This window comes from Xiphophorus hellerii, chromosome 8, assembly GCF_003331165.1.
Source record: "Xiphophorus hellerii strain 12219 chromosome 8, Xiphophorus_hellerii-4.1, whole genome shotgun sequence".
Taxonomy (NCBI): Eukaryota; Metazoa; Chordata; class Actinopteri; order Cyprinodontiformes; family Poeciliidae; genus Xiphophorus; species Xiphophorus hellerii.
This window is the reverse complement of record NC_045679.1, coordinates 25,017,751-25,032,143: the sequence shown is the minus strand read 5'-3', so window position 1 is coordinate 25,032,143 and position 14,393 is coordinate 25,017,751. Positions and strand designations below refer to the sequence as shown.

The window sequence follows — 14,393 nt, the reverse complement described above, 5'->3', positions numbered from 1 at the left end:
AGGATTTTTTTTGGTGTTAAATCTGTGTCTTGCTCTCGGAACCAGTCCGTGCGTGAGAGAGTTTTCAAAACATAAAATTTTTAATAACACATTAATCATATTGACAATATTTCACTCCTGTGTGCCCAAAAGCTGAATGATCCAATGGTTAAAAAAACTGGAGGGTTGTCGTGGATACCGTGCTTACTCATCAGAACTAACACTCACACTGTGAAGTTTATTTAATGGTAATGACTGAATATCTTAAGTCATCAGAGCTCAGTCAATCTATCACTCTAGGTTCTTCCTAATCACAAAGTTCTCTTCTTTTCCCAAATAAGTGGAAAGCTAAAACCCGAAACAGTATATCTGTAATCTGGCCATAGAGATTTACTGTCCTCAGCAGGAGTAAATGGCCCCTGGGCTCCATGCCACACAGAGAGGAGGGACTAAATTAAACACTGTGACCTGTACGGACTCGGTTTTCACGGCTTTAGCTCGCAATAACAGAGATATACGTTATCAGGCGCCTCGTTTGTTGTTTTAAACACAAAGCAGGGGTATTTTTTTCCCCTCCATTTTAAGGCAGGAAAAAAAAAAAAAAAACTTAAGACAACACAATGTGTAAAGTAAAGTTGTGGCACGAGGCGAAGGAAATACCAACAGCAAATTTGGTTTATCTTTCTCAGAGGCGGTTTTTATCAAGGGCGATATGGGTTTCTGCCCAGGGCAGCATGGCCTGGAATGGGGTGCAAACACCAGATTCTTTATTATTCCTGTGCTCCTCTATATGTGCAATATACCTACCATCATTACCATAATTCATAATTAGCTCACATCATACCGGTTAATATGGCTGTTGATTTTAACTGTACAGGAGTAAAAAAAAACTAAAAAGAAAAAAAAAAACAATTGTATTTTGAGATGCAGAGTGGTATTTAAGAGTGCCGTATTATTTTAATGATCTCAAAGTAACATCAGCTGATAAGCACTAAATTTACAGTAAACAAGTTGACAAGTTTGATGTCTTGTATTTCCCCAGCAATAGCAGCAGCCAACAGCATGAAGAAAACCAAACTATTATTTGTGTAACTATAAGAATAAGATAGAGATTGCTTTTCATTGTGTAATAGGACTTAGTTTTATTCAATGTTATTTTAAGTATCTATAGATATTTTATCATGCTATCTTCGTGCTCTTGGAGGCCCCCTGCTGGTGTGGGGGCCCTAAGCAGCCGTTTAACTCACATAAGGTATAGGCGCTTGTTTTAAGTCAATAATTCTTGAATATTGATAAAAATGACTAGTTCCAGTGGCAGATTTCTTCACTTATAACATGGGGAAAATGTCTTGTTATAAAGGTAAAAATGAATCTGCCAGTGGATCTAGTAATTTTATCAATATTCAAAAATTATTGATGTAAAACAAGAGCCTATATCTTGCTGAAAAGTTACTCATAGGTTAGTTTTGTCTGACTTCAAATGAAATAAGATATTTGCACGTGAAAGTAGACCAGAAAATACTTGTAAGATTTTTGTGTTTTTCCAGTGTAGTTGGCAGGATTGCGGAGATGACTGTAATTACCTGGGTAAATATATATAAACCCTAATCCACGCTTACAGAAAATCCTGTTTTTCGTTAAGTAGCACTAATCAACAGAGACCGAGGAGGTAAACAAGGCTTCTTAAGCTTTATTTATTTATTCACTTTGTTAGCAAGAGGCAATCCTTCCGTCTGCTAATGGCAGCTGTGGGAACGAGCGGAGTTCACACTCGCTCGGACCCCTGTTGGGTGGCAGGCTGTCAGGTTACACACAAGCCCACACGTAAACACAGACGAAACCGAAGGGGTCCTGTGCAGCTGTGAGCCGCAAAATTCACGGTTTCCGGCGACGCTGCCGTTTGGTTTTTAACCGGAAACTTTGCTGTTTGGGAAAATGATCGGATGTGTGTTTTATTGGGTCAATCAATCTCTGACTTTGTTTTAGGTTGGCAACTTTCATCTGGTGTCCCACCACACAAATGTCGCCTCTGTTTCTGTTATTATGAACTGACTAAAAAACATTTAAGTGTGTCAGCAGACCTGTACTTGTTTGAGGGATTATCGTGGGAATGCCATAAGTTGTTTAGCCTTTAGGTAAAACATTATTCTCAGAGAATAATGGATACAGTTAGCAAATAATTAAAATGCCTTATTTTAAGGTTTAAAAAGCTACTTCCTCTTATTTTTAGCATAAAATCTCCTTTAAATTTTAAATAGTCTACAAGACAATGGGTGATTTTCAGTTGTTTAAATGTTTTTTTTTTTAGTTTTTCTTTTTAATACTCAGACAAGAAATGGCCTAAAAGAAATTTGACTTTGTCATTTAGCGCCTTGAAATTGGGCCTCTGTCTCTTTAAGAAGCTCCTGCTCTTTCTGAAACTCTGTTTTCAGGAAGTCATCACAACATGGCTCCTCTGTTAACCCTTTAGCAACATTTTTAACAAGAAAAAGTCAATTTTACATAATATTGCTTCTTTAATTTCATTTCACTTTCCACCAACTTATAGTTAGCATGTTTGCTAATGCTAGGATGATAGTTCATTTTTGCCATTGTTGGTTATCCTTAAATGCTAATTTCAGCATGTTAGCTAAGGGTTGTTAGCATGTTAGCATTTCGACTAATTCTGTTCTGTCTGTCTTTGCAGAAATTAACATCTAAAAATCTAATTTGCCTACAGCAAAACAAAAAATCATTACAAGATTTGACATTTGGGCTACGTGTTGCGGCCACAAGGAATTGCGAATAACAATTTTCTCCAACTTCTGACATTTTGGAGACTGGTTGGTAAAGCTGCGGATGAGAAAATAAAGTAACCAAACAACCTCTCTCATAAGCTGTTGATGAGGATAAAAGTACAAAGATGTCCTTAGTTAATCCTTTTTTTTTTCAGCGGTAACTTGATGGACATAAACTCCCAGTGTTCCCCAGCTGGCTGCCTCGGCATGATGTCCTTTCAAGCTTCATTGTTACCTCTGGAAGAGCTCTGGTAAGCAGAAGTAACAATAATTCAACTGTTGATTATAAGCTGCCAATTATTGACTGAAGTATAAACAAGGAAGAGGAGTTTAATCATTTCCCAATTGAGAGACTTCCAAAGGAGTTTTCTTTTTAACGTGTGTACGTGTGTGTTGGAGTGATCAAAATTCCTTTTCATTACGGCACATACTGGTTACTGGTCTATGTTTATCTCAGTTAGATTTTAATGAATTTTTCTATTCTGTGTATTTCAGCTGTGAATGTTTTAATTGCCTTTATTCATGCTGATTTAATTAATGCACCTTTGCAGTTGTATGAACTTTGAAACTGGTTGAGTTTAATTTGATTTTGAGCTTCTTTCTTTTTTTTTCTCTACGTGAGGAGAACCTGTTTGCTCGCCGAGATGCGGATCGAGTGAAGCACAGGAACAAACGGCTGTGGAAAAGTATTCACACCCCCTTTTGATCTTTTTTTTTATTTTATTTTTTCTCACTTTGTCACGTTTCCACCGCCAACCTCAATGCGTTTCAGTGAGTTTTTACCAGGTGAACCAACATGAAGTAATTATGAAGAGGCGGGGGGAAAAAATTCCCTAAAAGGCGTATGTATTTAAAAAAAAATAAAAAATCTGTGTTGTGTTCTGGGATTCAACCCCCTTTTACTCCAATTACCCAAAATAAAATGTCTCATTTTCTTTAGGCACAGATGAATCATATATGCTAGGGGTAAGCAATATGGATTTAAAGTTTTATAACCATATCTTAAAGTTTTGTGATAAGTATAAAAGTGACCATATGAACTATCTCTTACTCATTTTCTGGGTAATTTTAGGTGACTTTTGGAACAATCATAGCTCCACAAGTGGGTGCGTTTAATCATATTTTCTAATTTATTGATGCTTATTGATAAACTCAATGGAAAAAAAAACAGTGGAGAAAATAGTAAGACTAACATTCCCAACAATACTGACAGTTTGGGGGGTGGGAGGATTTTAAACATTATTAATTGAAACTTGTTGTGGCAACAATAAGAAATCGTATCATGAGAAGAACTTTATCATGATAAGTGATAAACGATACGATACACGCTGGGTTTTGAGTTTCCAGGAGTCCCTTGAATAATAGTGTTTTGTCTGTATCTATACGGATGGTAGATTGATGTTTATCTGCCTATGGTATAGAAAATTGACCTAACTGACTATTCAAAATTTTTGTTAATGTCATCATGCGACATGTTCATTTTAAACTGTAAATGAATGAAATAAACTAATAAAGAAATGATTTTCCTAATCCTAACTGACCTAGAGAACAAATGTTATAGTTTGATTCAATGATGAACGAGAAAAATAAGTCAGTTTTTCCCCCCACAAATTTCTTGATTTGAATATTGTCACCTTCCTAAAATAATGACTTGTCATTTTTTTTGCCAAGTGATTTTTCTTTTTTGCCTAAAACATCTTTTGGAAAGAAATAAGTTGTAATTTCATTGGCAAAAAAATTTACTTAGGTCATTATTTTAAGAATGTGACAACACTGTTGATTTAAAATAGCTGAAAAACGTAGACTGTTGCATGGGGTTGCCATTTAAAGTGTACAGGTTCCCTAGTACACACACGTACGCATGTAAATGCTTGTCCAGATGTGAGGACGGCTGGAGATAAAGAGGCCAGCGGCCCTCCCCTCTCCGCTCACCCACCCTGGAGGATTCCTTTATGTCAGGTTTGTCATGTCATGTCCTGTCACTGCTCTGCCTCATGCGCACAATGCCGCACCGCCATGAGCATTTTGCATGTGTAAAGACGTGCCTTCAACTTCCTCCACGCGCACGCTTGTACGGATGTATGCCGCCGCATCTGCGTGCACAGAAAACACGGGTTAGCCGCGCCACCCTCGGCCGTCTGCGGCGCCGCTTGCTCATTGTGTTGGATCCTCACTCTCTGGCTGGATGCCAACAACTGCCCCCCATTGTACCCACTGTGAAAAGAAAGAAAGGCCTGTCGCTCGCGCGCGCACACACAGACTTTCAACCGTCCATCATACCATGCCACAAAAACGCCACACAATTAGCCTATAACATGATGAATATTTACATAAATGGCCGATGCCGTAGAGGTTAATCCAGTTTCCCGTTCGCCTTCGTTTCGGCGAACGTGTCCCCTTTGGAGAGTTCACCGAGGAAGGTCGGTGCGTCCTGGTTATCCAGGTGCACCAAAATGAATCATCGATGACTTCAAGTAATTAATAGTAGAGATTTTTTCATTTATCTGAAGGAGTACAGGGTGTACAGGTGGCTTACTATGTCAAACCTCCATACACTGGCTTGTATATTTCAACAAATAAATGCAGGACTTTTCTGTACCTTGAATGCATTTCGTAACGTGATCTTTTTAAAATGTCATTTTATATATGACTCAAGTAAGTAATATCTGCTATTGATCCATATTTACTTTGGTATGATGATCATTTGAGGTCATCATCTGTCAGATGTCATTAGAATCAACCGGCCTAAATGAAAATCAGGAATCAAAAATCACTGGAAGTAGGGGGTAGGATCTCCAGAAAACAATATACAATTAAACAATGCATGTCATTTGAGTATTTTTTTTATTATTTAAGAAAATACTTATGAACGTAATTAAGCTGAAAAATTGTGGCTAAAAACATTGTCACCAAATGGAAGAAGGTTGGTGCAGTAACAACTGGCAAAGAACGAAGATGATAATGTGGCAGCAAAAAATGTCATGTAATTAAAACAATATCTAATATATATTTTTGAATTGTGTTTATTTACCTAGTAAACACAATTCATACGAAATAAAGGCTATTGGTGTTTATTTCATATGTGACAAAATAGCAATAAATAAATATAAACACATGATTAGAACTATAATCTGTTGTGTCATTTTTGCCACTTGCTTTTCTGTTTTAAAGGGGCAGTATTAAGTGTTTTCCAGGCACATATTGCCATTTCATAGCACAATCAAGTAACCATATTACCTTCATGTTTTTATGTTAAAAAAATACTTTTCACATCAAATATGACTTAAAAGAAATGTTACTTTGATATTTAACACCTTGAAATTGGGCCTCTGTCTCTTTAAGAAACTCCTGCTCTTCCTGAAACTCCGCCTTCAGAAAGTCGTCACAACTTTGGGGCCTCTCTGTTAACCCTTTAACAAAGTTTTTACCAGCGTTTCACTGAGACCCAGTTTGTTTAATGAGCTCAGTAGATGCGCAGTGCCACCAGGAGTTTGCTAATGGCTGCTGGCTAGTCTGAAGGAGCCGAGTGGTCACGAAGGCGGGGCTAGGTTCACCCAGGCGTTTTGCACAGCCAAAACGTTGCTACGGGAGACTAAAGGATTTCTCAAACAAGCATGAAAAAAATCAAGGCAACACTTGAGATATATTTTTCATGAGGGAACAAAATTGACTCACAAAAAAGTCGATTTTACGTGATACTGTCCCTTTAAATAAAAGCAAAAACACCTTTTTAGGTATTTTAGCTCAAAACATACATAATGCATCAATACCACCATTCTACAGTAATCTTACCAAAAGTAATTGGTTATCTTATCTTGGCAATATTATACCTGTTCAGACTCACTTGCAAGTGAAAGATGATAAATGTTTAACATTTTTAATGTCACTGAAAGAGGCACAAAGTTTTAATTCACATTTTATAATATTTCATCCAGTGTAGAGATTTCTTAAAGCCTTAGTTTCAGATATTACACATGGCCATTCCTGATGACGTAACATTAGTTATAAGGCACCAAAAACAGTGAGTTCTACTCATTGTTTTTCCCTCGTTTAATAATTTTTAATAACTTTAATAACGCACCAATTGATCAGCGATCACAATCAGACAATTTCACTAGATCAGCTTTGATCTGGGAATCATCTGGTTAAACAAAGTTACAAGTGCATCAGGTGACATCAGGCAGCACAATGACGCAGTTTAATATGTTTATTGTAAAAACAACCAGCGGTTATGGACTTATGTTTTGATGCATTAACGGGACTCAATAAGTAATTGTTTGAAAACCACGGCATGGATTTCATCAAAAATGTTGGACTACCCGTAACTCATTCGTCAAAGTTGATTTAAATATGTAAGGCTGTTCTGGCTCAATATTTCCTAAAAATGAGTCAAAGCACGCATCGACTCTACAAAATGTATTGATTCCCGTACCTCTTCTGATGTCATCAACACAAACATCCAGAACTAGCTGTTTTCTCTTCAGCATTCATCAGCACTTTGCTACGTTCTTATTGTCAGCGTATTCTTATTGAAATAAGTACCAACACCTTGCAGTCCTTTTCCCTCTTTTCGATGGAAAATGTGACCATCTTGCAGGTGCAGTCCCTTTACAGCGCCGCTGATCACGTGTGACAGGTTCATGTGATGCAACACCTGGACATGTTTTGATTTGGGGGAGAGAGGAAAAAAAAAAAAAAGAGGAACGTGAGAAATGTCGCTCTCAAAGCATTGACAAGCCAGAAAATATACCAGGAACATTAAAAAAAAAATATATATATATATATATATATATACATATACAGTATATTCCACACCAAATCGTAAAACTTGGATCTCCATCTCCATACCTGCTCTCACACCTTCAGTCTCTGTCTTTAAATTTTCACTTTCTTTCTCCTGACTCCTTTCCGAATTGCTTTTTATTTCTTGTATTAAAAAAAATCAGCTCCTCTCCACCTCTCTCTCTCGGCCTTGCCTGCACCCTCATACTAAGTCTCACTCCCACTACCTCTGCCTGCATCCCTCCTTCTCCCCCTCTCTCTCTTTCGCTTTTCCCCTGGCAGGCTGGTGATTGACACTTACAAATTACCCGGCGGCAGTGGCATTGTGTGTGACCCCTCTCTCTCATCTCCAGCCCGCTGCCGTTTTGTCATCTAATTACTGTGAATCCCCGGCCTGCTCCCCACTGCTGCATTTTTAATATGGCTGCTCCCCTCTGCTCTCCTTCTCCCCGACTTCACACTCTCTCCTCCTCCTCCTCCTCATCACACAATCCCACTCCTCCATTCACCTTCTTCGCCTTACCTCTCCGTCCAATACTCGCGAGCCCTGACCATCGTCTCTATATCCTCCCCGAGTGTTTCCTCTCCACCGCCTCCATCATCACGCCATCTCCTCGCCTCCTTCCTTCGGCTCCGTCCCGCACGCGGATCGGTCCGCGTCAATCTGTCTGTTTGCTGTTCCAGTTTTCATGGCTGTCATTAAGAGTGTTTGGTAAACACGCGGATCAATAGGTGCTAATGAACACGCGGTGGTTCGCGGTCTGTCACAGGACAGAGGAGCTTTACGCCCGTTTCCGTCTTAATTTGTTTGCTGCGACGGCGAGTGAGGGCCGATGTAGATAAGAGGGGGAAAAAAAGGGGAGTACATTTCTGCCAAAAAAACTAGACCATGTTCAGAAATTTCCTAGAAAAAAAAATTTCTAAGCTTGAAAAGTCAAAAATTTGCAACAATTTTTAGATTGTCAGAAAAAAAATGGAAATGTGTGTTTTAAAAGTCAAAAATTTTCTATTTTTTTCCTAGAAAATTCCTGAGATTAATCTCAAAATTTTTTGTTTTATTTCTTGCAAATTTTTAATTTTGAAACTCTGAAATGTCCTTGTTTTTCCTAGAAGATTTTTGAGTTGTTTGGCAGAAAGTTATCCCTCCTTTTTTTCTATCTACTATGGCCCTAAGACACTGTCGTAGTTTTCAACTCATTGTAACTCATTGAAACTGGTTGGTTTCCAGTTTATGCCGTGTGTGTGTTTGTTATTTATTAGGGGTATAATAGTAGTATCTATTATTTTTTATTTTTTTAAAGACAAAGAATAATTCAGTTCAGTTTTGATTAGGCTACATGTTTTGGTTTTTATATATTTCTTACTTGAAGCCAGAAACATTGAAAAGATTCAGGTTTTTCATTCAAATCTGAAAACACTTTATTAATTAAATGTTGTTGTTACTCATATCTTCAAAGGATTGTTGTGGATGCTGATCGTGTGGGCAGGAAGGATCTCCAATAGCAGTCAGCCTTGCATTGCAAGCAATCTGAAGAGGCCTCTGACTGAAGACTGTTGCTGGACGACAATCTCATGACTGTCATCACATGCTACCAGCTCAGTATATGACATTTAATGACATGACACTATCAGTTGTTGGCTAGCATTGCTAATCCACCTCATTTGCTTTTGCAGCTCCACTTGAAATCTGTCATGCCCATAGAGTTAGAAAGCCAGGCAGAGAGACGTTGGGGTGTGTGGTATGATCCCTACCTAGTATGATTGATGGAAGAGATGTTTTCAACTTTGTCCTTTGTCCTGCTTTTTGGTCCTTTTCAACTCTGCTCTGATTTTAGGTTGTAGTTCACCTATTTTTTTTATTTATTTTTTTTAGCTTTTTAGATGCTTATCAGCTACTCACATTTGTAAAAGCAACACCTTGTCCCCACAGTTACACAGTATAGGACATAAAGTAAAAATATATCTTGTGTTTACATGAACATAAAGGTTTCATAAAACTGTGTTCAAAAGAATCTCAGTTTCTGTAACTGTTGGGTGTCCAACACACCTGAATCAAAAGGATGAATTAGCTCTTCATGGTGCAGTTAGATTCTACAGAGTATTGTTAGTGACATTACAATCAGATCCACGTGTTTGACCTGGGACACATCTGAAAGTTACAGGACTATCTCCCTGGAGGACTGGCGTTTCATAAGTGTGGTCTAAGTGTTTCAGATCTTTAACAGGTGACGGAAACTTGTCCAGACTCTAAAAAACCTGCGGCATTCCCGTTTATGCCTAATTTATACCTCAGTCTTCGCTACTGTTAACGAGAAATCTTGTGCGAAATGAATTTCATCATCTGCACTCACCCACTGGGTCCTTCTGTGTATGTTTGTAGATTTTTGTATCATGAGTTTGGAAGCTTTATGGTGAGAAGAGATCCTAATGTGGATCATTATTTCTCTCAGAGACTAAAAAAGGACACAAAAACTACATTCATATTCCAATGAGCAATCATTTTTCCCCCGTCTCTTTTCAATGCTTTTTCTCAACCATCGTCCGTTCCAACTCAACTCATCTGTTTGGACGTTCTTAGCTGGGCTAGGTCTAGATTTGAGCTCATCTTCAGAAACAAGGACACCTCCAAACCTTCTAAAAATGGCAACCTTTAACTATCCGCCATCCTGTTTTATGTCAGAAGAACCTTAGAGTGTGTCCTGAATAATCCCACATCAACATCCAGAAGGGAAAACAGCCGATCTCTTCTTCTAGATTGGACGTGTGCTTGTTTTGGGCCGGTATTTGTATAGCACCACCCTTTGAAAGACTCTCGTATTGTCAAAGTCGGCACACAAAGCAAGTGGGAGCCAGTCAACCGAATCATCTGAGTCAGCAGTGCTTTCTGGTGAGTCCGTTAATCCGGGTCAACGAACCGATTCGGTTGAATAATCTGAGCCTCTTGTGTCACTATAGCTGCATGGGAAACCATAAAGTTCCCAAATATCATACTTTAGTGGCAGGGAGTCCGCATACCTCGCTTTTTTATATATGTATTTTTTGATGTTTTGGTGTCACTTTTTAAAGATGGCGTTAGCGGGAACATAAAATTCTGCCCGTTAGTTCCGCATATATATGTATTCAGGTTTAAAACAACAGTGTATTTGTTCAGTACATGTGTATGGTGAATCAAAAGGGCTTTACCAGAGATTTACAGAATACATACACACAGAGTACTTGGTGACACATTAGAGCCAGAGACTTATACAGAGCCATACTGAGAGTTAGTTAAAAAAAAGGCAAAGTATGAAGGCAACATGGAAAGCGCGTGCACGTCGGGAAGACTGCGGTTGTAACCGGAGCTATACGTTTTAGAGGTAACGAAGCCAAATATTGGAAAACTGAGCGTGTGCCGTCTGTACGCCTACAATTTCATAGCTCTTGCTCCTCGTTTCTTCAAATAAGTTCATGTCAAAAGAGTTTTCTCTGGAACATTCTCACATTCTCACAGCTGTTGTTGCAACCTTCCAGATCTCTCAGGTCTTCTGGTTCTGCTCTGCATCCACGGAACCAGAACCCAACGAGGAGAAGCAACATTCAGCTTCCATGCACCTCAAATCTGGAACAAACTTCCAGAAAACTGCAAAACAGCAGAAACACTGAGTTCCTTTAAATCTAGACTAAAAACCCAGCTGTTCAGAGTTGCTTTTGAAACCTAATCATGAAACTTTAATCAATAATCCGATGTGTAAAACGTAATGTTGACTGTGTGCTCTATGACCTTGTGTTTTTATCATGTAAAGCACTTTGAGACAAATAAAATTTGATTGATCTGCACTTTAAAGGGATCTAAACCCCCCTAACGTCCTAGCAGTCGTGTAAATCAACATAATCTTTAAAAGTGTTTAGCTAGTGCCGTTGCTCTGTTTAGCTATGCTAACCGATTGTTTAAAAGAAGACTTCTGGATAACCCAACACATATCGTTTTTGCTAAATTAAATTGTGCAAAACCCGTTTTATCCGCTAACATTCTTTCAATGTGATACAAATGTAACAATGTAACAATTGCAATGCTTACAATTGTGTTACAAATGTAACGCTTGCTACATTTGTATCACTAAAATGTCACCTCCAGGTCTAAATTACAATGTTGAACCAACAGCGATATAAAAAGTTACAGCAACAGTATTTGCTTCACTGTAAACCCCCAGGGTCTCCCCCAAATAACAATAATATGTTTCTATATTCATTCATTGTGTTTTTTAAGTGTACCATTAACATTTGTAGGATTTTCCCTGCTTTCCATTAAATGAAGGTGTGAAATACAGTGTGCCCGTCTTGTACCCCACGGCTACAAATATTAAAAAAACTTCACAGATTCTTGATAGATTATTAAGGAAGAACGTCATGGTCAAACATGGGAAGCTTCAATGCATAGCAAAACAATACAAACACACACACACCCACACAAGGAACTCTCCTGCTGCCTATAGATGTAGTTTATGCTGGTATATGAAGATTTCCGTCTTTCATGCAAGCACCAGGATAACCCGCTCGGACAAAAATGTAAAGAATGACACGGTACAAGTGTTAAGACACATTTACACCCACAGCGGCCTTGCATACCTGCTTCTTTGCGTGTACGTGTGTGGGTGTGTGTGTGTGTGTGGGTGTGTGTGTGTGTGTGTGTGGCTCGGCTGCCCACAGCCAGACTGAGCTCCCCTGCCGATCCCCATCTTCCAGCTAGAAATCAGCAGACCGTGGCAGGCTGCTGCTGCACTACAGCTCCGGAGGAAGAAGAAGGGAACGAAAGAGAGAGAGAGGAATAAAAAAAAAGACGAAGTTATTTCATTATGAGAACTTTCTCAAGTTTTTTTTTGTGTGTTACTTTTCATAGTTTTGGAGATTATAAAAGAAAACTTTTCTTCGCAGAGCAGGTGCTGACAGATGCTAAAGCCGAAGCAGACATTCAGCCGGGTAGGGCAGGGCAGGGCCCGGGCCAGGCCAGGCGGGAAACGACCTGCACCCCCCACCCCCCCACCCCACCTTCTGATGTAGCTCCAGGGCGTGGCAGGATTTAGCATGGCCTCATTACCTTGTCACGAGCTCGGAGAAATATGGGCCTCCTGAGAGAGGCTCAGGGACGTGGACTGATGAAAACAGAAAAGGGAAAGGGGAGCTGACAGCAGGCGCACGCAAAAGGAGGGAGGGGGTTGGAAAGACGGGGCGGGGAAGGAAGGAGAGCGAGAGGTATGAGAGCAGGAAGGGGAATTGAGAGAGAAAGGGAGGAGAGATGTTGACAGATCTGGAAAAATAGAGAGACAGTGGGGACGGCTGGAGTATGTCGGGGAGTGGCGAAACTAATGGTCCTGCCCGGAGAGATAGCAGTCGATCACTCATCTTTAAACAAAAGCAGTGGGCTCAGGAGGATATTTAAGAAGTGCTTATTTAATTAAAAGTCCCTTTGCTCATATTTATGACCCATCGCTCCTTCAAATATTAACCTTCCAGGTCCTGGGAGGCCTCTTACGGCTCAGCCCTGCACTGTGGACTTGATGGCTTGGACAGGGGCGACGTCGGAGATGAGCCCCTCTCTTCAAACCCGGATGTGGTTTGAAAAGAGGGGCATGTGATAATGCTCAGATGGTTCAGAGATGTGAAGGTAAAAAGGTGTGCAAAGACAAGAGAGGGAAAAAAAAGCACCTGTCTGCGGAGACTGAATGGACTCAAACTTTGGGCGATTCGCGTTTTCCACAAATTATTGACCAAATATGTTTAGATGTCAGTTTATTCCTGGGAGAAATGACATAGAGCAACTTGTACATGGGTTTTGTAGGAGTGCGTTGGAGATGAAAACATGTTTTCAGATTATTTAGAATTTTGTAAGGTTTTATGAAAATGTAAAATTTAAAGAGGGCAGTATTATGTATTTTCCAGACATTTTGTAGCACAATCAGTCACTGACGGTGACTGAATGTTGTTATAAAAATGCTTCACATATTAAATACGACTTAAAATAAATTTGGCTTCATAACTTATGCTTTGAAATCAGGCCTCTGTCTCTTTAAGAAGCTCCTGCTCTTCCTGAAACTCCGCCTCCGGGAAATCCTCTCAACAACATTCGACAGGAAGAGTTTAAGAATCCAACAAAGAGTGACTGAAACCAAGGAGATTAAATGCTGCGGAGATGGCATTGTGTCAGAGACACCAGGTGAGTTTAATAAATGAATGAAGAGCTGAGAGAAAATCAGAAGTGTAAAAAAACAGGGACAGAAGAAACAGAATGGACCTAACTAACCAAAACCAAAGAACAATACCAAGACGAGTCCGAAGTTTGACGCACAGAACAAGAAAACAACTCCGAAACTCAACACCAATGAATGAAGTAACATGGAGCGACACTAAGATAAATGGAAACACAAGAGAACCTAAACACAACCAAGGATCATGAAAAATATTGCCAAGTGTAAACCTGAAGAATTCAAAAGAAACAAAGTTAATTACAGGATTATTATTAGTATCTCTCACAGATTTAGATAAATTATTTTCCATTTAAGCAGTAAGTGCATTTCTCTTTCAAAAAAAGCAAGCATTTGTAAAAAAGGTAAACACTTTCAACTGTTGGGTTAAAAAAATCTTTTTACTTACATTTATATATATATATAAAAAAATACAGTCATCTTAATATTATTCACACAGTTCTCAGAACCAAAGTGTTGGTCAAATAAAAAGATTCCTTTGAGCCTGAATCTGCCAGGAGTTTGAATAATTTAGGTTGTAGGTATAAATGACATGAAAAAAAGTCGACATTTATTAAGAACACCCATATCCCACATTCAAATACATAGTCAGAAATTAGGCATTTAAGAGCATTTT

At 39.0% G+C, this 14,393-nt stretch overlaps 1 long non-coding RNA gene across 1 annotated transcript; it reads right to left on the bottom strand.

Annotated features, from left to right (window-relative positions):
* Window positions 1-6,945: 6,945 nt before the first annotated feature.
* LOC116724022 (uncharacterized) lies at window positions 6,946-8,415 on the bottom strand. Its single transcript, XR_004340096.1, has 2 exons — window positions 8,062-8,415; window positions 6,946-7,410 (listed from the first exon to the last, which is right to left on the bottom strand). It is a non-coding gene; the product is annotated as an uncharacterized LOC116724022 (long non-coding RNA).
* Between the last annotated feature and the right edge of the window lie 5,978 nt (window positions 8,416-14,393).